Source organism: Bombus bifarius, unplaced genomic scaffold (assembly GCF_011952205.1).
Source record: "Bombus bifarius isolate JDL3187 unplaced genomic scaffold, Bbif_JDL3187 scf7180000008361_frag, whole genome shotgun sequence".
Classification (NCBI taxonomy): domain Eukaryota; kingdom Metazoa; phylum Arthropoda; class Insecta; order Hymenoptera; family Apidae; genus Bombus; species Bombus bifarius.
The window spans coordinates 1-26,508 of NW_022884614.1; the positions used below are offsets into that span (position 1 = coordinate 1).

At 38.9% G+C, this 26,508-nt stretch overlaps 1 long non-coding RNA gene across 4 annotated transcripts; it reads right to left on the reverse strand.

The window, feature by feature from the left end:
• Positions 1–18,448: 18,448 nt before the first annotated feature.
• On the reverse strand, positions 18,449–20,064 carry LOC117212745. Of its 4 annotated transcripts, none has more exons than XR_004488521.1 (6): positions 19,965–20,064; positions 19,665–19,787; positions 19,225–19,277; positions 18,911–19,158; positions 18,753–18,842; positions 18,449–18,652 (listed from the first exon to the last, which is right to left on the reverse strand). It is a non-coding gene; the product is annotated as an uncharacterized LOC117212745 (long non-coding RNA). The 4 variants fall into 4 exon arrangements; XR_004488520.1 differs by having other exon boundaries at positions 18,911–18,974; positions 19,076–19,158; positions 19,665–20,064; XR_004488518.1 differs by having other exon boundaries at positions 19,665–20,064.
• Between the last annotated feature and the right edge of the window lie 6,444 nt (positions 20,065–26,508).

A 26,508-nucleotide genomic window follows, 5' to 3' on the forward strand; every position in this document is an offset into this window, starting at 1 on the left:
TTTCTAAATATATGTAGACGACGTTTTAAATTGCTAGTAGTTGAAACAAACAATATGATATAATTTTGAGTGATCTATAAGGATTTACAGGCCCACTGGGAAATCTTATTAGTGTTCTCTTGCACTATGTATTAAAGCGCATCAACACCGATAGAAGCACTGTACACGCGATATCGTCGCAGTGTCTCCTGAAAATCGCCGATAAGTCGCTCGAAACTTTACTGGAAACATTTCTCCATGTTCTACTGACAATCACATAGCATGTGTCATTGCTGGAATTTGATAAATTTGGTTGAGAACACGAAAGAATTTTCCGTTTACAGTAAAGCAAGGGACTATCGAGTTGGAACAATTCGTGTTTGAAAATAGCGTTCTATGCTAAAATAGCGGTGGAAATTATACTACCTGTAAAAGTGAGTCATAAAAACAAATACAATTTTCTTATTTTCTATCTTTTTTACTTTTATCGCAAGTTTGATTTCTATACATATAACTGTTTTCAATTTAAGGAGGAACTTATTTTCTTAAGGGCTTTTCATACAAATTTGAAAAATAACTGTTGTTTTTGATCACTTATCTCTATCTTTATCCTTCTATTTTTGTGAGACTGTATCGGTTATTTATTCTTAATTTTTACAATCCGAAGTCTAATTTATGTGCCGTATTAATTTTCTGTGAATAATTTAGAGATATGTGAAATCTTGCTATATATATATACTGTTTGGTACCTATTAGAATGTGGAAAATTCTTAATTTTAATAAAATAGTTTCAAATTGCTAAGGCTGGGGCAAACTAAGAAGTTTCTGGAATATACAGGGTAGTAAGTCGCTTCGCAGATATGTGTACATCGGGACAATATGTTACATATGTAATCCCTTACACAGTTTCATATTATCTTGTAAAATAATCATTCTTCTTTTAATATCAGTTGGTTTTTGTATTTTTATTTCATTTATCTCATAGGTTATAATTCCTTTAGGAAATTTTTGCAAAAATTTTCGCTGGAAATTTTCAGAAAACCTTATTCCTGAACAAAATTTGTTTTGTACTACGAACTGTCGCATTTAAATAAGAAAAATTCTATTTATGTAATTTTGTTATTAAGCTTATTCATATCCAACTTCAAATTATCTGTAGCTTGTTTATAATTAATTAAGTTTGAAATGTTTGTTTGTTAGTTATTACAAAAGGGTCATAGCTAAGTTTTTGAGTTGTGCTCAGGTTATTATAACTTCAGTTATTATGCTCTGAGCGTCATGTTGTTTCTTAATAAAATTCTTTAGTCTCAATAATCAATTTTCTCTGTTCATAAAGATGGTGGTTGTTTATTTTAAGAATTTTGTTCTTAATTCCAAATATTGCGGACATTCTTTTATTATGCATTAGTTGGTATCCAATCTTCTTGGATAGGACGTATTGCATATTCCATTTTTATTTGTTTTATATTTTATCCTGTTTCCTAGACTCACTGCACAATCACGTTTGTCTCTCTGCTAATCTAACTTGTACTATTATTCTTTTAGTTATTAACAATAATTTCATATCTAAGCAACTCGCTTCAATTATGTTTTCTGAGTCGTTAGTATATTTATATACTTCACCGTTGATAATCCTGTAGATTATTCTATTCTCTCCGTTTATTACGCCCCAAGGCTTACTGTAGGCCGTGTTCCTAACCGTCGCAAACAGATCGTCTTACATGACCGTCGAGATATATACAAAGTAGCGATAAACGCATAGTTGTCGTCAAGCAGCGAGTTCCAGAAACATCTATTCGCCTTCGGTGCGTTATTTTATCCGCATAAAGAAAGAAGCTGGTATACGTGATCATAGGCGCGAACGGTGGCGTGATCCGAGCGTAGTGGGGGTCGTCTTCCAGAGAAGACAACGAAAAGGATCGAAGAGTAATCGGTCCCTTCTGAAAAGTCAAACGTTATAAATTGCTTAGTCTAACGAATTCATTGAGAGATATCGCAAAGTCGGGTCGAATTCCTATAACATATCAACTGTATTTATCGCTAAATAATTTGTGACGTTTTTATTATTACATTCATTATTTTTAAATATACAAGCTATATTAACCTGTTAATACAGTGTTAAATTCATTGAACCACCCCTATTATCGTAACAGAAATCAGGGGATCGATCAGTTCGTGGCGTCGGTTATCTAATTGCAACGGGAATTTACTACTCCCGTTGACGTGCTTTCTCGCGATCGCGTCTCTCCGCGAATGCTCGAATAAACACGGATTGCTTTTTAACTAAACATATTCATACCCTGTTTTCTCAAAATCGAAAGCTTAAAACATCCGTTCTTACTGATGTTATTTCAATTATATTTATATCGCGTTATTTCAATTATCTAATATATTTTTTACTTTTTTCATGTAAAATCATCATTTTACCAATTGTACCATAATTATTAGGAAGCTCTGTTAGAATTTAATCTTGGAATTAAGATTAATAATCTGTGGAAGACACAATGTTTGTGTTGAAACAATATAATGTGATATTTATTAAACAATTATTACAGGAATTATAAGTGTGTGTGTTCTGGAATGTAGACAGTTGACTGACTGGCACAGACACAGACACAGACTGACTGGCTTAGTGACCCATGGCCCTTGAAAAGGTTTTGAACCCCACTCTCTATGCAGTAATGAGTGTGACCTGTGTGGGTGTCTGTGTGGCGTCACATGTGCCACAGAACCTTCTAGTAGCTTCTCGACGTGCCCATCGGGAATGTTCCATCCATATTCCTACGCAGTTCGCTGTGGAGTGCCGAAGCGTGCAGACGTGTCTCTAGTGCCCAGCGTAGTCCGAAAACAACACGTGTCGCCCAACCGTCGAAAGAGAACACAGCCAAGTGTCCCTTACCCTTTAGGGAGAAGAAAATCCCACGCACCTAACCCCAACCCGAATACTAGCCTCACAGCTTCACGACTAGTTGTTCATTCCGAATTAACTAGCTCGATGATGGCCCAGCAACCGCGACCAGGCTCTCCGGAGCAGACTCGCAGCTACCCCGTGCTACCCCCCCCCCCCCGTGGCAGAAGTGTAGCAGAACTCTCCGCACTAACGACGCTAATACTACAAAGAAAAGGAAAATAGAAACAGCAACGCAAATAAACATACACAACAGGTTCGCCGTATTGGAATCCTCAAACGACGCCATGGAAATCGTAGAACCGCCACCAAACCAACACTCACAGAGAATCCCCCCTCCCCCACCAATATTTGTAGACGACGTCATTGACATACAGACAATGATCAAGTCCCTAGAGAGAGATATCAGCAAGGAGGAATATAACCTTAAGATAAGCAACAATAAAGTAAAAATACTGCCGACGAACCCAGAAGCTTATAGAAAACTCACCAAGACACTCAGGACCCTGAACGCCAACTTCCACACCTACCAACTCAAACAGGAAAGGCCTTTCCGGGTGGTCCTACGAAACATACACCACTCAGCAGACATAGACGAACTCAAATACGAACTCTCAAAACTCGGCCACGAAGTCATCAACGTAAGTAATATAAGGCATAGAGTCTCGAAAGACCCGTTATCCTTATTCTTCCTAGACATTAAACAAAAGCCGAAAAATAAGGAAATCTACAACATCAGTCGCCTAATGAACGCGATAGTAAAGATCGAACCACCGCTCGTGAAAAAAGAAATAGTGCAATGCAAAAGGTGCCAAAGGTACGGTCATACGCAGAAATACTGCAACCATACTTTCCGCTGCGTTAAATGCGCAGGCACTCACTCCACTGACCAGTGCGCCAAATCACCGGAAACCCCATCGAAATGCATCCACTGCCAAGGGAACCACCCTGCCAACTACAAAGGCTGCCCAGCATACAAAACACTATACGCGAACAGGTACCCTAAGCTCAGAGCAAAAGAGGTATCCAACCAAACACCCAGCCCGCCGAAATTCACGACTACCCCAACCCCCTCAACCAACCAAACACCCAGTCCTACCAAATTCATCTCCACCTCAACCTCCTATGCCCAAGCAGTACAAGGCATCCAAAATAACCCGAACAGCCAAAGGAACCTTCCCCAAAACAGTGTCCCCAACCCACCTAACACAGACAACTCCTCAAGGCTTGAAAAGCTAATAGAGAAACAATCAGAGCAAATAAATCACTTGCTATCGCTACTAACACTCATCGTGGAAAAATTAGCACGCCCCGACTCAAAATAAAACCAAGGCGCATAGCACTCTGGAACGCCAACGGTCTAGCGCAACACAAACTTGAACTAGAACTCTTCTTAAAACACCAGCAAATCGACGTAATGCTCGTATCGGAAACCCACTTCACCGACAAGAGCTACCTGAAAATAAATGGTTACAAATTCTACCATACCCAACACCCCAGCGGAAAGGCCCACGGTGGCACCGGAATAATAATCAAAGCAAGTATTAAGCACTACGAACTTCCATCATTCCAGAAATACTACCTCCAAGCAACAAACGTAGCAATAGAAGACTGTCATGGCTCAATCACCACCTCAGCAGTATACTGCCCTCCCAGACACTCCATCGCCAAAGAAGACTTTGATAACTTCCTGGACACCCTGGGCAATAGATTCATAGTTGGAGGAGACTATAACGCCAAGCACATCCAATGGGGCAGCAGACTGGTTACAGCAAGAGGCAAAAACCTCTTAAACAGCATAATAAACAACACCCTCAACTACCTCACCACATACGAACCCACATACTGGCCCACTGACACCAACAAAATACCCGACCTTCTCGACTTCTTCATAACTAAAAATATCCCATCAAGACACGTCCAGATCAACTCCTCGGCTGATCTCTCCTCTGATCATTCTCCCGTGATAGCAACAGTCAGTTCAACAATCATCGAGAATACACATAATGGCTCCATTCACAACCAACACACCAACTGGCAGCTCTTCAGAGAAGTCTTTACACACTCAACCTCAGCCTTCACCCCACTAAAAACAAAGGAAGATATCGAAGCAGCCACGGAATACTTAAAGACGAGCATAATAAACGCAATCCGCCTCTCCACACCGACAAAGCCATCTAACAGCAAACAAGAATATCCCCAATACATACTAAAAAAAATAGCAGAAAGACGTAGACTAAGAAGAGTATGGCAAACCCATAGAACACCGGAGGACAAACGCAAACTTAACAACGCAACTAGAAAGCTATCCAGAACCTTAAAAAACTATAAAAACGACTGTTTCCATAAATACCTCGCCAGCTTATCCCCCACAGCCGACGCCAACTACTCACTATGGAAGGCCTCCAGGAAACTCACACGCCCCCCACAAATAATCCCACCTATCCGCCGTCCGCAAGGTGGATGGGCGCGAAACCCTATAGAAAAAGCCAACCTGTTTGCTAAACACTTGTCAAAAGTATTCAAACCCCATTCCCCCAAAGCCGCCGCGGACGTTACTGAATACCTGCACACCCCCTTCCAAATGTCCCCTCCTATCGAACCCTTCTCCTCTGCAGAGACTATAGAAACAATCAGTCGCCTAAACCCCAAGAAAGCAGCAGGACACGACCTAATAAGCAATAAAGCAATCAAGGAACTTCCCACAAAAGGGATAGCACTCATCACATTGATTTTTAATGCTATCCTTCGCCTGGAACACTATCCTAAGGCCTGGAAAATCTCATTGATTACCCTCATCCCTAAACCCGGTAAACCGATATACGAAACCTGCTCCTATCGCCCAATCAGGGTAGGTAAAAACCTACCCTGTCCAAACTATTCGAGAAGATGCTCACGAACCGACTCCTTCCAATCCTAGAGAACTTGAAAACACTTGAACAGATCACCAATTCGGCTTCCGAAAACATCATTCTACAGTAGAGCAAATCCACCGCTTAACTCATACGATCAGCTAAACACTCGAAAAGAAAAAATATTGCTCAGCGGTTTTCCTAGACATCCAACAGGCATTCGACAAAGTATGGCATGAAGGGCCACTATACAAGATTAAAAAGATCCTACCTCACCCCTACTACTCCATCCTAAAATCTTACCTAACCAATAGACAATTCATGGTTAAATGCCTAGACGCCACTTCCGCAACATTCCCAATAGAAGCCGGCATACCCCAAGGTAGTGTCCTCGGACCCCTACTGTACTCCATCTACACTGCCGACCTACCTATATCAAACGATATAACAATAGCGACATTTGCAGACGACACAGCGCTATTAGCTACCCACGCAGACCCGGTAATAGCCTCATCCACTCTCCAGCGAAGTCTCGACTCCATGGAAAAGTGGTTTCACAAATGGGGCTTCAAAGTCAACGAAAAGAAATCCTCACATGTAACCTTCACGCTCCGAAAACAAACCTGCCCCCAGGTCACCATCAACAATGCAACAGTTCCTAGCAGAGACACAGTCCGATACCTGGGCATGACCCTGGACAGGAGACTAACGTGGAAGACACACATCTCAGATAAAACGAAGCAACTAAAGGACAAACTAAAAAAACTCTATTGGCTCACGGGCCGACGCTCCAAACTAAACATACAGAATAAAATTACCCTCGACAAGACCGTAATAAAACCTGTCTGGACCTACGGAATCCAACTATGGGGAACAGCAAGTAACTCCAACATTGAAATACTCCAACGCTTTCAATCGAAAACGCTAAGATCCCTAATTGACGCACCTTGGTATGTAACCAATGAAACAATACACCGCGACCTCAAGATACCCACCGTCAAAGAGGAAATAGCAAAATATAGCGATAGATATAGCAAAAGAATCAACAAACACCGAAACCCCCTAATCACTGGACTACTCGATACGACGGACCAGATTCGCAGGCTGAAGAGGCACTACCCGCTAGACCTAAACGTTAGATTCATTTAATTATCCAAATTAAGCATATACACTTACTTATAATACTTATAAATTATACCTATCTATAATAAGTATTAACTTATTGTAAATAAACAGCCATGTCACTGCGCCACGCCAGAAAAATTACTGAAAATTCTCAACGCGAGAATTGATTGTAATTTCAACAAATAAATAAAAAAAAAAAAAAAAGTTAGTCTGTGAATAACTAGCCAACTGTCTACATTCCAGAACGCACATTTATAACTCTTGAAATAATTGTTTAATAAATATCACATTGTATTATTTCAACACAAACATTGTGTCTTCCACAGATTACTAATCCTAATTCCAAGATTAACTTTTTTTTATTTTTTTTATTTTTCACCTCAAATTCCTTTTTTATTTTGTTATTTTACGTGACACACGCGCTAGCAGCCGCGGTACATCCAACGAACGTACGCTAGTGGGGATAGCGCTGGGCAACGAAGGGAAGAATTCGTTCGATCAATCACCTCATCTGTATGCGATTAATATCGTTGTATTCCAACATTATTTCCACCGAATAATTTATAATAAATCGTTCCACGTATGCTCGATGCACAGAACATTATCTTTTATCGTTTAATTAGTTTAATGCTTGAAAAGCATCGTCCGCCTCTCGGCCAACTTTTCTTCGTTTCATTTTATAATTTTATCCTGCTATCTAAGTAACACAAAAAATCATTTTTTAACGCTCTTTAAAAAGCTCATTGTTATTGTCTGATGGTTTGGAATGGCTTTCGTCAGATGCGTTATTTAATTACCACCAGACTGCAGATGTTTATGCATTTTTAGGAAATTTAAGATTCCAAAAATCTACAAACCGCATATTTTTTTTATTTTTTATTTATTTGTTGAAATTACAATCAATTCTCGCGTTGACAATTTTCAGTAAATTTTCTGGCGTGGCACAGTGACATGGCTGTTTATTTACAATAAGTTAATACTTATTATAGATAGGTATAATTTATAAGTATTATAAGTAAGTGCATATGCTTAATTTGGATAATTAAATGAATCTAACGTTTAGGTCTAGCGGGTAGTGCCTCTTCAGCCTGCGAATCTGGTCCGTCGTATCGAGTCGTCCAGTGATTAGGGGGTTTCGGTGTTTGTTGATTCTTTTGCTATATCTGTCGCTATATTTTGCTATTTCCTCTTTGACGGTGGGTATCTTGAGGTCGCGGTGTATTGTTTCATTGGTTACATACCAAGGTGCGTCAATTAGGGATCTTAGCGTTTTCGATTGAAAGCGTTGGAGTATTTCAATGTTGGAGTTACTTGCTGTTCCCCATAGTTGGATTCCGTAGGTCCAGACAGGTTTTATTACGGTCTTGTAGAGGGTAATTTTATTCTGTATGTTTAGTTTGGAGCGTCGGCCCGTGAGCCAATAGAGTTTTTTTAGTTTGTCCTTTAGTTGCTTCGTTTTGTCTGAGATGTGTGTCTTCCACGTTAGTCTCCTGTCCAGGGTCATGCCCAGGTATCGGACTGTGTCCCTGCTAGGGATTGTTGCATTGTTGATGGTGACCTGGGGGCAGGTTTGTTTTCGGAGCGTGAAGGTTACATGTGAGGATTTCTTTTCGTTGACTTTGAAGCCCCATTTGTGAAACCACTTTTCCATGGAGTCGAAACTTCGCTGGAGAGTGGATGAGGCTATTACCGGGTCTGCGTGGGTAGCTAATAGCGCTGTGTCGTCTGCAAATGTCGCTATTGTTATATCGTTTGATATGGGTAGGTCGGCAGTGTAGATGGAGTACAGTATGGGTCCGAGGACACTACCTTGGGGTATGCCGGCTTCTATTGGGGATGTTGCGGAAGTGGCGTCTAGGCATTTAACCATGAATTGTCTATTGGTTAGGTGAGATTTTAGGATGGAGTAGTAGGGGTGAGGTAGGATCTTTTTAATCTTGTATAGTAGCCCTTCATGCCATACTTTGTCGAATGCCTGTTGGATGTCTAGGAAAACCGCTGAGCAATATTTTTTCTTTTCTAGTGTTTGGCTGATCGTATGAGTTAAGCGGTGGATTTGCTCTACTGTAGAATGATGTTTTCGGAAGCCGAATTGGTGATCTGGGAGTGTTTTCAAGTTCTCTAGGATTGGAAGGAGTCGGTTCGTGAGCATCTTCTCGAATAGTTTGGACAGGGTAGGTAAAAGACGGATTGGGCGATAGGAGCAGGTTTCGTATATCGGTTTACCGGGTTTAGGGATGAGGGTAATCAATGAGATTTTCCAGGCCTTAGGATAGTGTTCCAGGCGAAGGATAGCATTAAAAATCGATGTGATGAGTGCTATCCCTTTTGTGGGAAGTCCCTTGATTGCTTTATTGCTTATTAGGTCGTGTCCCGCTGCTTTCTTGGGGTTTAGGCGACTGATTGTTTCTATAGTCTCTGCAGAGGAGAAGGGTTCGATAGGAGGGGACATTTGGAAGGGGGTGTGCAGGTATTCGGTAACGTCCGCGGCGGCTTTGGGGGAATGGGGTTTGAATACTTTTGACAAGTGTTTAGCAAACAGATCGGCTTTTTCTGTAGGGCTTCGCGCCCATCCACCTTGCGGACGGCGGATAGGTGAGATTATTTGTGGGGGGCGTGTGAGTTTCCTGGAGGCCTTCCATAGTGAGTAGTTGGCGTCGGCTGTGGGGGATAAGCTGGCGAGGTATTTATGGAAGCAGTCGTTTTTATAGATTTTTAAGGTTCTGGATAGCTTCCTAGTTGCGTTGTTAAGTTTGCGTTTGTCCTCCGGTGTTCTATGGGTCTGCCATACTCTTCTTAGTCTACGTTTTTCTGCTATTTTTTTTAGTATGTATTGGGGATATTCTTGTTTGCTGTTAGATGCCTTTGTCGGTGTGGTGAGGCGGATTGCGTTTATTATGCTCGTGTTTAAGTATTCCGTGGCTGCTTCGATATCTTCCTTTGTTTTTAGTGGGGTGAAGGCTGAGGTTGAGTGTGTAAAGACTTCTCTGAAGAGCTGCCAGTTGGTGTGTTGGTTGTGAATGGAGCCCTTAGGTGTATTCTCGATGATTGTTGAACTGACTGTTGCTATCACGGGAGAATGATCAGAGGAGAGATCAGCCGAGGAGTTGATCTGGACGTGTCTTGATGGGATATTTTTAGTTATGAAGAAGTCGAGAAGGTCGGGTATTTTGTTGGTGTCAGTGGGCCAGTATGTGGGTTCGTATGTGGTGAGGTAGTTGAGGTTGTTGTTTATTATGCTGTTTAAGAGGTTTTTGACTCTTGCTGTAACCAGTCTGCTGCCCCATTGGATGTGCTTGGCGTTATAGTCTCCTCCAACTATGAATCTATTGCCCAGGGTGTCCAGGAAGTTATCAAAGTCTTCTTTGGCGATGGAGTGTCTGGGAGGGCAGTATACTGCTGAGGTGGTGATTGAGCCATGACAGTCTTCTATTGCTACGTTTGTTGCATGGAGGTAGTCTTTCTGGAATGATGGAAGTTCGTAGTGCTTAATACTTGCTTTGATTATTATTCCGGTGCCACCGTGGGCCTTTCCGCTGGGGTGTTGGGTATGGTAGAATTTGTAACCATTTATTTTCAGGTAGCTCTTGTCGGTGAAGTGGGTTTCCGATACGAGCATTACGTCGAGTTGCTGGTGTTTTAAGAAGAGTTCTAGTTCAAGTTTGTGTTGCGCTAGACCGTTGGCGTTCCAGAGTGCTATGCGCCTTGGTTTTATTTTGAGTCGGGGCGTGCTAATTTTTCCACGATGAGTGTTAGTAGCGATAGCAAGTGATTTATTTGCTCTGATTGTTTCTCTATTAGCTTTTCAAGCCTTGAGGAGTTGTCTGTGTTAGGTGGATTGGGGACACTGTTTTGGGGAAGGTTCCTTTGGCTGTTCGGGTTATTTTGGATGCCTTGTACTGCTTGGGCATAGGAGGTTGAGGTGGAGATGAATTTGGTAGGACTGGGTGTTTGGTTGGTTGAGGGGGTTGGGGTAGTCGTGAATTTCGGCGGGCTGGGTGTTTGGTTGGATACCTCTTTTGCTCTGAGCTTAGGGTACCTGTTCGTGTATAGTGTTTTATATGCTGGGCAGCCTTTGTAGTTGGCAGGGTGGTCCCCTTGGCAGTGGATGCATTTCGCTGGGGTTTCCGGTGATTTGGCGCACTGGTCAGTGGGGTGAGTGCCTGCGCATTTAACGCAGCGGAAAGTATGGTTGCAGTATTTCTGCGTATGACCGTACCTTTGGCACCTTTTGCATTGCACTATTTCTTTTTTCTCGAGCGGTGGTTCGATCTTTACTATCGCGTTCATTAGGCGACTGATGTTGTAGATTTCCTTATTGTTCGGCTTTTGTTTAATGTCTAGGAAGAATAAGGATAACGGGTCTTTCGAGACTCTATGCCTTATATTACTTACGTTGATGACTTCGTGGCCGAGTTTTGAGAGTTCGTATTTGAGTTCGTCTATGTCTGCTGAGTGGTGTATGTTTCGTAGGACCACCCGGAAAGCCCTTTCCTGTTTGAGTTGGTAGGTGTGGAAGTTGGCGTTCAGGGTCCTGAGTGTCTTGGTGAGTTTTCTGTAAGCTTCTGGGTTCGTCGGCAGTATTTTTACTTTATTGTTGCTTATCTTAAGGTTATATTCCTCCTTGCTGATATCTCTCTCTAGGGACTTGATCATTGTCTGTATGTCAATGACGTCGTCCACAAATATTGGTGGGGGAGGGAGGATTCTCTGTGAGTGTTGGTTTGGTGGCGGTTCTACGATTTCCATGGCGTCGTTTGAGGATTCCAATACGGCGAACCTGTTGTGTGTGTTTATTTGCGTTGCTGTTTCTATTTTCCTTTTCTTTGTAGTATTAGCGTCGTTAGTGCGGAGAGTTCTGCTACACTTCTGCCACGGGGGGGTAGCACGGGGTAGCTGCGAGTCTGCTCCGGAGAGCCTGGTCGCGGTTGCTGGGCCATCATCGAGCTAGTTAATTCGGAATGAACAACTAGTCGTGAGGCTGTGAGGCTAGTATTCGGGTTGGGGTTAGGTGCGTGGGATTTTCTTCTCCCTAAAGGGTAAGGGACACTTAGCTGTGTTCTCTTTCGACGGTTGGGCGACACGTGTTGTTTTCGGACTACGCTGGGCACTAGAGACACGTCTGCACGCTTCGGCACTCCACAGCGAACTGAGTAAGGATTTGAATGCACAAACGAACACGCGGCATCACGAAACGAAAGGAAGGATTAACAAACGAGGGCGATTAACAGATCCAACCAATAAATAAAATACATAATACAAACAATTCTAAATAAAACATGAAATAAGAATAACTACAAAAGGGTGAAATAATTGAAACGCCAGGAATATATATATATATATATATATATATATATATATATATAAATATGTCGGATCAGGATTCGAATTTTGGGCGCGCGACGACTCTTCATGTGGACTAGCCATCGTTTCACAAAGCCGAGATTTTATTTACACGTATATACAGGTCTATCACTAAGCTTAACAAATAACAAGTACAACTAATAATAAGTCTAACAAACACTAAGCCTAATGAATAATACGATCTACGAATAATTAAATTAAATAATACTATTAGCAATGTTTGAGTTCAAACGAATCCACGGTCACCGGGATAACTCCTTACTAAGCGAAACTAACTTAGACGCAAATGCGATCGTCGAAAACGCTCGATGTATCACTCTCCAAGGCAATCGCAAGAATCCCAGCCTCGTGGAGATTTTTCTCCCTGTACGATTGCATTTTGTTTTCTATACCCGTTTGGAAGCATCGAGAAGGTTCCAAACGCCGTTGCTAGGCACACTCGTTGGAAGCATCGAGAAAGTTCCAAACGCCGTTGCTAGGCAGTTTCTGCCTGGAGTTTTGGTTACTAAATACAATGTATGTCCCATTGCATCGGCACCTCCGAGGCAACATCACACGTGGCTCGGCCCGCTCTCGAGGCCGCATGCCGCCACAACCACATTTCTCGGAAAACACATACAACCACTCCAGACCTCCGTTAGATAAAACATCCATCCCGTGACCGTGGCTACGTTCAGCGACCGATTGTCACCTCGAACCCAATCTCGCTTATTACAAATCTTAAACAATTACAACTATAATAAAATCTAGGCTAAGGTACTAGAGGATGTTCCCAAAATTTCCAAGGAAGGGCTTCGGCTTTCCTTTCATCTCCGACAAATATATTTCAATCAATCAATTTGGAGAGTTACATATAAGTATAAAACATATATGCCGAACATGTAATAACCTAGTGAATATTAGAGACAGTGCTTCCAACACTATGCAATAAATACAAAATTATCAAATTATAAAATATAAGTATACATGATGTCGAAAACTAATAGTTTAACGAATACATAAAACATACAATATCGTATTATTAGAGAAATGAAGGTTACGTTGTCAGAAATATATATATATGTGTGCGAATTCTATCAAACCGATAATCTAAGATACATACTTAAAACTATCCTACATTCCGGTAAAGGATAAATAAATAATCGACATTTCATTTCGTATGAATACTACACCGCCAAGAAAATATGCATATGGATACGTATATATATATATATGCATGTGTGCGCGTATGTTTTATATTATCGAATACTCTATAAAATAAACTACTCAAAACAATAAATAACGCAATCGAAGAATTACAAACACACAACATAAAATGTATATATATGCGTATATTCACACGAACAATACTTTAAAGCAATATTAATAAGTAAATGTCTAATTGCGGTAGAGTAAGGAAAACGAGCGGCAGACAATTACTTCGATATTAAACAAAATTTAAAGACCCGTTACTATAACTTTGCTGATGACATTTATGAGCAGCCATGTTAGATTTACACGCGTCACGGCGACAGGAATATTAAGGATCAATGGAAGTCGGGCGCGAGAAATAAATCATGAAAACATATTGTTAACACTTTTCTTTAATAAAATATGTGCGCAACTACAAATGTAAAAATATATATATATATAATCAATTAAAAAGGAGGAAATATAGAATTAAAATACATATATTTAACAAACATAAAATAGATATCATATTTAAAATATATATATATATATTTATCATACATAAAAACAAAAGCCGTTTAAAAGAAAAATAATAATAAGGAACTTCCGATGGTAATGCCTCCGCAAACATTGTTCGAACGTCGATCACCGAAACCTAGGGAAACAACAAGAAAGGGAAACCATCAAAATCGCAAAAACAATCATTAGCGTACCCCCAGCGAACCACCAGCCCGTGGGGGACGGCATTATAAATAAGCAAGCAACGTAGAGCAAAAAAGACTCGATAACTATCATTTAGCGATTAACATTATTATTCTGGTGAACATTATTAATTATCAATTCTCAAAGCTCAATTATCATTTATTATTCCGGTGAATATTCTTATTACGTTGCTCACTCATTAACATTATCGTTATAATACTCACCAATTATCGATCATCATTAACATCCTGGTGAATATTCTTATTACATTATTCTTTGTTCATTGTTATTGCGATCTTCGTTATTACGGTTTATAATTATTTTGTTCACTTTTGTTAATTATTTCGTTACTACGTTCGTTATTGCGCTCATCTTTAGAAATTTTGTATAGTATTTTGCGCTTCGGAGTCTATAGTTTTCCGTCAAGAAAAGAGAGCCGCGACTAAGTAAAAAGAAAATTTTATCTTGAACGCGCATTGTAATTGCGGTATTAATCTAGTCAGTAAATTGTTCTGTCCGTATCGAAATAGAAAAATAAAGTAAACGTTGATAGTAAACTATATTCGAGTTCAAGTAATAAACCCAGTAAAACCTTCGACGACCAACGGAGCAGCTGAGGTAAATGGCGCCAGACAGCGCCTACTCCTCAAGGTAAGAAAATTAATTTTGAGAATTTCCTTCTTCTCTGATAATTTCGTTGCCCTCGAGAATCGAATTAGAACTTCGTATCATCGGTCTCGTTTTATTTTCGCGAACGGTTTCGAAGATAGAATCATCGTTTAACCTTTAAATAAAAAGGAGTTGTCCGCTGTGTCGGCTTGTGCGAACGGTGTTTTCAGCTACTGAACCACCCACTGATCTTCGCATTCCTCCTCCCATTGTTGGCAGAATATTGCCCGTCTTTGGGCAAGGCTTGCGAAATCACACAAATCCCGCACAGAGAGGACTATTAAATACATCGTCGGGGTCAATCGAAAATTAAGAGAGATACCGGCATTGCTAATAACCGATATTCTTGCCACCGTCGCATGCGATTGTAAGAGAGTAATAGGAGAACAATTTCCCTTCGGAAATTTAATCAAAGGATCGTTCGCTGTGTTGGCTTGTGCAAACGGTGTTTTCGATTATCAAAACACCCGTCGATCTTCGCATTCCTCCTCCCACTGTTGGTAAAATACTACCCGTCTTTGGGCAAGGCTTGCGAAATCACACGAGTCCCACACAGAGAGGATCGTTAGAATCATCCTCGATTATTAAACTCGAAAGGCAAGAAGATCGTGGTAACAAAATCCATCGTAGGAAATGAATTGAGTTTCGGTTCTAACGGCAACCTGTTACAGTGAAACTAAAAGAGAAGAAGAAGTCGAACGTAAAAATAAATTTATATATATATATATATATATAAACGACGAAAAATCTCACATTCCTATCCGATCCAGCAACGCTAAAAATACATATATCCGGTTAATGAAATATATATATATAGGTAATAATCTAGGCGATTACACATTCAAATAAAATCCGTTCAACGACTACAAATAATTATTAATCCCAGCTTAAATCCTCTCCCGTGCCAGTATTCCTGCACATCGCAGGTTAGCCGAAAAGTGAAATTCGTTTACCAGTTGCATTAAGCATCAGTTAACGCTACCTATTAAACGGAAATTAATAGAAATAAAATATTTTGAAATAGTCCTTAGACTATTTCTGGTGGCAGCAACTACCGTATTTAATTAGAAATCTAAACTAGTATTACATACACAATAATATCATTTCAAATTATTTTCCTTCAGACTAAATTCAAACTCAACAACAAAAAAAAATTTTTCAGTAAACTCTAAATTTAAAATTTGATCGATGTCGATAAACTAATACGTAACATTTAATATATATATAGTAAATATTTTGGTGGCAGCGGTGGGATACGCTTCACGGAGGATTAAAGTTGGTTTAAACGGTTCGATACGCTCCACAGAGGACTAAGGTTGTCACGTTTGTCAATAAAATGTATATTTGAGAAACAATGGCGACTAAATTAAAATCGTTGGACAAAGACATGATCTTGGTGTTATCGGAAAAACTTAAAGCATGGGATGCGAATTTTCGCGACATGAGTACAACAATGAATAAATTACAAGACGATGTGCGTTCACTGAAAATAAAAAAGGAAATTAAGACACCCGTATCATCGCCGATAATTTCGCAAGCGACAATACCGATAGAAGTTAATCCCCAATCAATTAAGTTAAAAGATGCAATAGAGACAGTACCAGTGTTCGACGGACATCGACCCTCGGTATTTCGATTTTTAAGAGCATGCGAGCGCGCACGAAACATGGTTCCTAGGCATCAAGAATCTCAGTTAGTAAAATTATTAACAAATAAGCTTCGCGGGCACGCGTTCCTCGCCATAGAAGACACAGAAATAATAAGTTTAAACGATTTCGGGAATAAATTAAAAGATATGTTCGATCCGGGAAAAACGGTTAACGAATATAAAGGGGAATTAGCTACAATATTTCAACGACCGGGAGAAGATATTTTGGACTACATAGAGCGCGTCAAAGATCTCAGACTGGCAATAATGAACGGGGAAAGGTACGAGTACGGCACCGTATTTCAAGATAGGATAGATCGAGACACGAGGGAAGCTTTCGTTAAGGGGCTCCCAAACGAGGTGTATTTACGAGTAAAAATAGCAGGATACCAATCCTTGGACGATGCGTACCGCCAAGCCGTGAAAGCAACGCGAGAATTAAAACAAGCGAACGATAGATTTCGATACCAACATCCGACACCTTCGAATAATTATAACCGAAACAACCGCCAGGACTGGAGATTTGTACCGCCGTCGCGGTAACACCTAAACAACCCGGGAATAGAAGAAAATGTCAGGAGAGAAACAAGAGCAATAACTTGGGAAGAAAAACGCACAAATAAATACCTCGATAGAGATCTAAATCAAAGGAGAGATGCTGATCATTTCAACCAACCAACTTTTCAATGCAAACACCACTCCGTTGCTGTGATAAGGGATAATTTCACGTTAAATAATAAGAGGACGCACGGTGCCATAGATAGGATCATGGGTGAGAAATTTTCTGAGTTGCCAAACAAGATAAATAATATTAGTGCCAAAGAACCTTCAGACGAAGCAGAAACTAGGAAATTGAACGACGAGACGACAGGCAACGCTTATCCACTGCCTAATATCACAGAGATATTGGACCCGCTGGGAAGTGCGAATTGCCTCTCCACGTTCGACTTGGCAAAGATACAAAAGCAAGACTCCACGAATTTCGTGAATGTCTCAACCATAATAGGAAAAGAGATAGCGAGTGTATCTCACTCAAAAACTTCTATAAAACCATCAGAGGGAAACTTTATCGAACTCAAAGCCAAATCATTAAATTGCAAAGAAGATCACACTATAGAAAATAAAAATATAGCTATCCCTAAATCCAAAACAGAATCTATAAGCAAAAAGGTTTGTAATAAAAATTCAAAGAATAATTCCAAATCTACCAAAAATATTCCTAAACGTTCCATACAAATAAATAATAATTTAATTATAATAAGCACTTCCAGTAAAACTATTCATCCTGAAAAGGTAGAGAAAAATAAAGGTGCTGTGAATAAAGTAAATGAAGAAGAAAAAAGGGTAACTAAGGAAAAGGATTCTAAACATTTTCAAGCTGAAGAAACGCAAGTTCAACGAGCTCAAAGAAATCAGAAGGGAGAAAACAGGGAATCACCAGTCGAAGATATATATAAAAACTTGAATAAATACGCTAGCCATTGGATTATAATTGGATTAAAAATACTTTATTGGTTACTACATCTAATATTTGACGTAGGTAACATAGTAAGTAGTGCTGATCTTATGATTCCCCCAGGAAAATATGGATGGTATCACACTATACTATATACAAAATATTTTTGGGTTAATATGGCTGCGGCACTCTCAAAAATTTGTATCTTAAATGCTATTAGCAAGCAATTGGATAATTGGATCGATGTCAGTAAACCTGCGTCTTGGCGCAAAATAAAAACTAAAATGAAGGAAAGGAACGAAACTCTCCCCGCACAAATTAGTTTTGGACACCTAGCCAGAGAACCTATTGGTGAAGTAACAATCGAAGAGAACATGGAACCAACATACGCAGAATATCTCGAAGATCTGTTCAATAAAATTAACACTGTACAACGAATGGCAAGAGAAAAATTGATAAAATCCAAACTAAGATCAAAAGAATATTACGACCGACGAATCAGCCCCCAAGATTTTAAAATAGGAGATTCGATATATCTACTAAAAGAACCTAGTAAGGAAAATTCTCCGATCAATATATTAGACGACACAAAGTGCTAGAAATCTTGCAGAACAAAACGTCAAGATTGAAGTAAAAGGGATTCCGCGAACAGTGCACTTAAACAAGTTGAAACTGGCGCATAATCGAAATAAGCAATGAATAAAGCGATTTCATTGGACAACGTAGTGCGGTAGTATATGTTATAGTGCTGTTCGTCGAATAACGCAGATACCGAACACCTAAAAGGAAAAAGGAAAATTATTATACGTGTTTCAATTACTGCTCAAATATAAAACGTATTAACTCAATGAACAATTAACTAGCGAAAGTGGGAGTTACCTTGTGAACAAGTGATCAGCACACAAGAAAGTGTACGTGCAGGTATAAGTTATGGATTGTTGTTCGTGGAACGCAATGTATGACAGCTACCTGAAATAAGTGAATAAATTAGTTTCAATTGTCTCAGTGCAAAATACAAGGTTACTAAATGTTATAACTATATTATGGATAAATCAAAAGGAGGTGTGACACCGTTCATCGAACAATACAGATAGCGAAAACCTAAAAAGAAAAAGGAAAATTATTATGTGTACTCCAATTATTGTTTAAATATACAACGTGTCGATTCAGTAAATAATTAAAAGAGGGAAAGTGAAAGTTACCTTGTAAACAAGTAATCACCATAAAAGAAGGTCTACGTGCAAAATAGGTTATGGCTCCCTACTAGCGGAACACCATGCACCAGCTGGAAATAAACGAACGAATTAACTTCAATAGCCTTAATGCAAAGAGCAGCATTGCTAAATGTTACCACGGTGCTGTGGAGGCTTGACATTGTTCGTCGAATGACACAGACAGCGGAAACTTGGAAAAGGAAAAGAAGTCTATTACGAATGCTCCAATTACTGTTTGCAAGTAAAACGTGCTAGTTCAACAACAACGAAAGCGCAACTCACCTCGCAAACAATCAATCACCGCACAAGGAAGTGTACATGCATGAATTTCGCAGATTAACAAGAAGGAATAAAATAGCTGATGAAGATAGAAAGTGGTTAGAAAATAATTAAGATAGATTAATTGAGAGTTAGTAATAAATATAACCGGAGTAAAAGGATATTTTATTATGTATTAATCTACGTAGTATTGTTATATTATTACATCTAACATGTAGAAGTGGATTTTGTAATGCACAATAGCGGTCGCACACACAATGCACTATACACATATTAAATTAAATGAATTAAACAGTACCTTTATAGCCACAGATATAAGACGATTGAAGGCAACCGTAGTAAGTATCCAAGGCATATCGAAGAATTGGACGACGTTGTGGGAATGATCCAGGTAAGTGACGCAGCATCAAATAAGTAGAATCTAAAGAATTACAGACAATGTTAATCTAACAAATAAATTTTAATCACTAATAAGGAACTGTTCCATTACATAAAATAATAACAAATAGCAAGTACATGCAATAATAAATTAATAGGGAAAATAAGGAAAGGTCAATAAACACATAAATGGGTTAGAAATTAACCAAGATGGACTAACTGAATATTGGCGACAAGACATGATTGAACTCAGTGCAAAGGAATAAAGTTATGCCACACGAAATAACTGGTAACACAATACACAAAACAATATTACAGAACACTACCAAATAAAATTATAGTGATTAACAATTAATTAGTTATTTCAACAACACGTCACTGTTGACATTAAACCAACGCCATACCAAAGAGACAAGCGAGCGACCATGTTGAAAAATTTGTCGCGCGCACATACAAATAACAGCCAATGCAATATAATACGGCATCATAATAGCAATGTTAGGTACTAATAAAAAAAAAAAAAAAACACACACAAGAAAAGGGGAGAGAGTTAAGGAATAAATAACAACTAACATAATTATAACATATTATATATATTATATTATATACAAAGATACAGTATTCATACAAGGGAACAGATCCAAAAGAAAATTATATAAATGATATTATATATATATTAACTATTTTTATATGTGTGTACAGAACTGATGGCGAACTCATCAACCATTCTCTGAACGACTGACGGAAGAACACGAATAGCAATCCGCACAGAGGAACTGTAAAGTATTGGTACGCTACCCACGAAACCAAGTACTGATGCTATCCACCTGTAAACAAACAACATTTATAACTATGCATATAATTTTCACTTATGTTCACCAATATATATATACACGCATGTTGTAAAATAGGCGATATTTATGACATTCACTTCCATTGATAATGCAAGTGACTCATAAAATTGAGTCGTCGTATTTACCATTGCACGCACATATATATATATATATACTCGAAGACAAGGTACACTTGTAATATTTATTCCTATCGATAATATATATTTATATATTTATAACAATAAAACAAATCTCATTCATACTACTTACCAGTACGTATGCATATATCTATATAATTATAACTCAAGTAGAATTCATGATATTTATTTTTACCGATAACATGTACATAAAACCTAAAATAAAACAAGGTTTTAACAATAAAAAAAAATAAATAAAAAAAATAATAATACATATAAATATAAAAATTTTCTTTCTATATATATACATATATTAATGATGATAAAAGGTTATTCTTATTTCTGATAAACTCGAAAGCGAAACGACAAACGACAACATTATACCATGATACACCACACAGAAGAAACTAATAGAGAACGCTTTAAGCTTGGCAAACTTACCGCCCGATGAATTCGCATACACCACAACCAAAAACACATGGCTTTGATCGTAGGAGAAGCGGTCCATATAGTCAAATGCATTCCAGTACAAGTAAAGGAACTCCACCCGGACGTGCGCCAAACGTGGCGATACTCAGCACCATCGTCATTGGCCACGAGCAGAATATATACCCAAAAGACTTCGATGCACTACTGGACCACGTCATGTTCCCGGCAGAAAAATCTGCAGTCTTGAACACATTGGCCAGAGGAGCAACAGGAAAAACAATCGTCCCTGGAACAGTAAACATCCTGGGAATGATGGACAAAAACACATTAACGACAATAGCGAAAATTGCCGTATCAGGTTTATGGACAGGTTTTATGGAATTTGGAACTGTCAGTGCAGCAATATTTGGAATACTCACAATATTTAAATTAATTAAGACAATAATAGATATAGCCGCACACGGATACCAGCTACGTGAAACTTACGGATGTGGAGCAATATACGGCCCAGTCACCCATCCGCTACTATACCTCAAAAGAAGACGAGATATCGATGATGAAACAGCACAACCTCAAGGGATATCGATAGCACCGGTAGTCATTCAAGTACCAACGACACCTGCGTTCGCCTTGAGCAAACTCAGAGATACCATCAGTCAAATTTCCTATGGAAATTTGAACTCCAGGGGCGGGGTGTCACGTCCCGCGCTCTGCACGCGCCGTAACAAGAACAAGAAACCATTCTATACAAAACACGCGAGTAAGGATTTGGATGCACAAACGAACACGCGGCATCACGAAACGAAAGGAAGGATTAACAAACGAGGGCGATTAACAGATCCAACCAATAAATAAAATACATAATACAAACAATTCTAAATAAAACAGGAAATAAGAATAACTACAAAAGGGTGAAATAATTGAAACGCCAGGAATATATATATATATATATATATATATATATATATATATATATATATATATATTTCAATCAATCAATTTGGAGAGTTACATATAAGTATAAAACATATATGCCGAACATGTAATAACCTAGTGAATATTAGAGGCAGTGCTTCCAACACTATGCAATAAATACAAAATTATCGAATTATAAAATATAAGTATACATGATGTCGAAAACTAATAGTTTAACGAATACATAAAACATACAATATCGTATTATTATTAGAAAATGAAGGTTACGTTGTCAGAAATATATATATGTGTGCGAATTCTATCAAACCGATAATCTAAGATACATACTTAAAACTAGCCTACATTCCGGTAAAGGATAAATAAATAATCGACATTTCATTTCGTATGAATACTACACCGCCAAGAAAATATGCATATGGATACGTATATATATATATGCATGTGTGCGCGTATGCTTTATATTATCGAATACTCTATAAAATAAACTACTCAAAATAATAAATAACGCAATCGAAGAATTACAAACACACAACATAAAATGTATATATATGCGTATATTCACACGAACAATACTTTAAAGCAATATTAATAAGTAAATGTCTAATTGCGGTAGAGTAAGGAAAACGAGCGGCAGACAATTACTTCGATATTAAACAAAATTTAAAGACCCGTTACTATAACTTTGCTGATGACATTTATGAGCAGCCATGTTAGATTTACACGCGTCACGGCGACAGGAATATTAAGGATTAATGGAAGTCGGGCGCGAGAAATAAATCATGAAAACATATTGTTAACACTTTTCTTTAATAAAATATGTGCGCAACTACAAATGTAAAAATATATATATATAATCAATTAAAAAGGAGGAAATATAGAATTAAAATACATATATTTAACAAACATAAAATAGATATCATATTTAAAATATATATATGTCGGAGCGGACATTAGAATTAGGGTTAGGGGCGTGAAACGAATCTTCGTTTGGGTTACACGTTGTCGTTATGCAATAGAGAAGACATTGACTAGTGCAAATACGATTATTATAGAGCCGGACAAGTAACCGTGGTAGTTAGGCACTCGAGAAACTAATGACAATGATCCTAGGTTCAATAACGAATCCGCGGTCGACGGGATGATAGATGAACGTACTCACAAAATCTAAGTCGGATGCGTGATATTCACTGGTCGTAAAGGGTTACTCCTTTCATCAGTGAGATCGCGAACGAGAATGCCTTTCCCGTCCCGATGATGCTACAGAGGAAAACTATAATGGGGTGTGTCTAAGGATACGAGATCATCGGATTCGTCGAGAAAAGCCTTCGTTCAGAAAGTAAGGGAAATTGGCGTTGCTGCTAATTGGTCAATCTCCATATCGGTGGTTAGAAAAAGATGCTAGCCGCCTTCGAGGGAAAGTTGCTAGTGGGAGACGCCGCTCGTTGAAAAATATGTCTCCCCTATCTTCCCGTAGTTGGGACAAAGACTGTTTGTCTGTTTGAAGGACTTTAGTTAACTAAACCTTAAGATTTATAACGGGCCCTCGGGCTAGCCGAACATGTACTGCGGAGACGCATCGACATCTGGCAATCATCTTACTCGAAGAATAGGGTCTGCGTGTGGCGAGGCACGGGACAGAAACCGTTGGAATGTTTACTGTCGCGTGTCGCCACGAATATTTCCTTTAAGGAGAGCTATAGGATTACTCCATACCTTTGCTAGGCAAAGCGTTCGTCCCGTGACCGCGGCTGCGTTCGGCGACTGACTGTCGCCTCGAGCCCAAGCTCATTATCACAACTCTCGAACAATTACAATCGGATTGAATAACTACAATTGTTCAATTACAGACTCCGGTGTTCTTTCATCTCCGACATATATGTGTGCGCATTCTATCAAATAAATAATCTAAGATACATACTTAAAACTAGCCTACATTCCGGTAAAGAATTATAAAATAAGAACTACATTACGAAACATGCATGTCTGTAATATCGTGATATAATATATTTACAAGGAATGGATGATACAGATGTTAATCGGACAGAAAAAGACGATTGTTGTTCAACCTGAACTATTCACGCCAAACGTACAGAAAACAGCACAACTAAATAATTAGATAACGACTCGACTTTCACAAAATGCAATCAACACTCTCTCGGCAACGCCACTCGCAAACTCTGTTTCTCGACTCGCACTCTGCTCCTCGACTCGCACTCTGCTCCTCGACTGACTCTCTGGCCGTTGTCGCATTCTGTTGTCTTTTTTTTAGGCACATGTGTTCTGCAGACGCTCGTAGCCAGGGTCACGTAGGTCTTTTCTACGAAACTATGCACTTGAAAAGACCGATGACACATTGATGGACTCGACGGCGCCTCGGCTCTCCCGACATTGTTCATGGTTCGCCCGATATCTCTTAGGCTTTTCGTCCACGATACTACATGTCTATATATAAATATATAAATTATATTCTAAACTAAACTACTATTAATGTATGCGCATTCTACATTATTGATTCAAATCGATAATCTAAGATACATACTTAAAACTAGCCTACATTCCGGTAAAGGATTATAAAATAAGAACTACATTACGAAACATGCATGTCTCTATATAAACATATAAATAATCTATTTTCTAAACTAAAACTACTACTAATAATCTACAAAAGAAATAGTAACAGCGACGCGAGAAAGGATAAGCAGTGTCAAAACAGAGGTACGGTTTCATATTTCAAGGAATCGAGAGGCCAAAGTATGTGAGCCGAAAAGTGTGTGTGTGTGAGAGGACGAGAGCAAGAGCGAGCACGACCGGGCAGGATTGTATTGGCGAAGAGCAGAGCTAATTGAGTCGTTGAAGAGTAGAGTCGTTAGAGGTTTCGAGTTGTCGAAGAGTAGAGTCGTTAGAGGTTACGAGTCGTCGAAGAGTAGAGTCGTGAGAATTGATAGAGTTGTTAGAGAGAGAGAGTGTGTGTGTTAGATTCGTTGTGACGAGAGTGATCAAATAACTGTAAAGTTATTTGATATAGATACGAGTATTGCATTTAGTTCCGTTAAATAAATATCGTTCTCTGTTCAATTTATATCTGTATATTCAATTTAATATTAATAAATTGTAAGTAATCAAAAAAAAATTTCTATCCTTATTTTTCGATATTACATATATATATATATATATATATATATATATATATATATATGTCGGAGATGAAAGAACACCGGAGCCTTTGGAATTTTGGATAATCCCGCAACATTGTAACCTAGAGTCTACTATAGCTGTAATTGAACAATTGTAGTTATTCAATCCGATTGTAATTGTTCGAGAGTTGTGATAATGAGCTTGGGCTCGAGGCGACAGTCAGTCGTCGAACGTAGCCGCGTTCACGGTATGAACGCTTTGCCTAACAAAGGTATGGAGTAATTCTATAGCTCTCCTTAAAAGAAATATTCGTGGCGACACGCGACAGTAAACATTCCAACGGTTTCTGTCCCGTGGCTCGCCACGCGCAGACCCTATTCTTCGAGTAAGATGATTGCCAGATGTCGATGCGTCTCCGCAGTACATGTTCGGCTAGCCCGAGGGCCCGTTATAAATCTTAAGGTTTAGTTAACTAAAGTCCTTCAAACAGACAAACAGTCTTTGTCCCAACTACGGGAAGATAGGGGAGACATATTTTTCAACGAGCGGCGTCTCCCACTAGCAACTTTCCCTCGAGGGCGACTAGCATCTTTTTCTGACCACCGATATGGAGATTGACCAATTAGCAGCAACGTCAATTTCCCTTACTTTCTGAACGAAGGCTTTTCTCGACGAATCCGATGATCTCGTATCCTTAGACACACCCCGTTATAGTTTTCCTCTGTGGCATCATCGGGACGGGAAAGGCATTCTCGCTCGCGATCTCATTGATGAAAGGAGTAACTCTTTACGACCAGTGAATATTACGCGTCCGACTTAGATTTTGTGTGTACGTTCATCTATCATTCCGTCGACCGCGGATTCGTTATTGAACCTAGGATCATTGTCATTAGTTTCTCGAGTACCTAACTACCACGGTTACTTGTCCGGTTCTATAATAATCGTATTTGCACTAGTCAATGTCTTCTCTATTGCATAACGACAACGTGTAACCCAAACGAAGATTCGTTTCACGCCCCTAACCCTAATTCTAATGTAAACCCGACATATATATATATATATATATATATATATATATATATATATATATATGTATATATAATTAATTAAAAAGGGGGGAAATATAAAATTAAATATATTTAACAAACATAAAATAGATAACACATTTAAAAAATATATATGTATATATACATCGTACATAAAAAAAAATACATCTAAAAATAATAATAATAAGGAACCTCTGATGGAAATGCCTCCGCAAACATTGTCCGAACGTCGATCACCGAAGCCTAGG